General features: G+C 42.6%; 1 protein-coding gene across 1 annotated transcript in view; it reads right to left on the reverse strand.

The window, feature by feature from the left end:
- Nucleotides 1–430, reverse strand: part of EMH_0049640 (phospholipid-transporting ATPase, P-type, putative) — a gene marked incomplete at both ends in the record, with an annotated part of 3,900 nt that overhangs the window by 1,923 nt on the left and 1,547 nt on the right. The window lies entirely within an intron of this gene.

Below are 430 nucleotides of genomic sequence, written 5' to 3' on the forward strand. Positions count from 1 at the left end.
ATGAGAGAGAGAAGAGGGAGAGAGAGAGAAAGAAAGAGAGGGAGAGAGAGAGGGAGAGGGAGAGAGGGAGAGAGAGATGTATATTTACGTATGCCCCCCTGTACCCTGCTGTACCCTTGGGGGGCCCCTTGGGGGCCCCCCTGTACCCTGTACCCTTGGGGGGCCCCTAGGGGGCCCCCCTGTACCCTGTACCGTTGGGGGGCCCCCCAAAGGATCCGTGTACTGGTGTGTTGTGTGTGCGGGGTTGTTTGTGTGTTTGTTTATTTTGTTTTGTTTTGTTTTGTTTACGAATTATATTAAGTAAGCAAGAGGAAAGAAAAGAAAAAGAAAATAAAAAAAGATATAATAAAAAAAAAAGCCAAGGAGGAAAAAAAACAACAAAAAGAACAAGAAAAAAAAAAAAAAAAAAAAAAAAAAAAAAAAAAAAAAA

The sequence above is a fragment of the Eimeria mitis genome, genomic scaffold, assembly GCF_000499745.2.
Source record: "Eimeria mitis Houghton genomic scaffold, Emh_scaff2164, whole genome shotgun sequence".
Lineage (NCBI taxonomy): Eukaryota > Apicomplexa > Conoidasida > Eucoccidiorida > Eimeriidae > Eimeria > Eimeria mitis.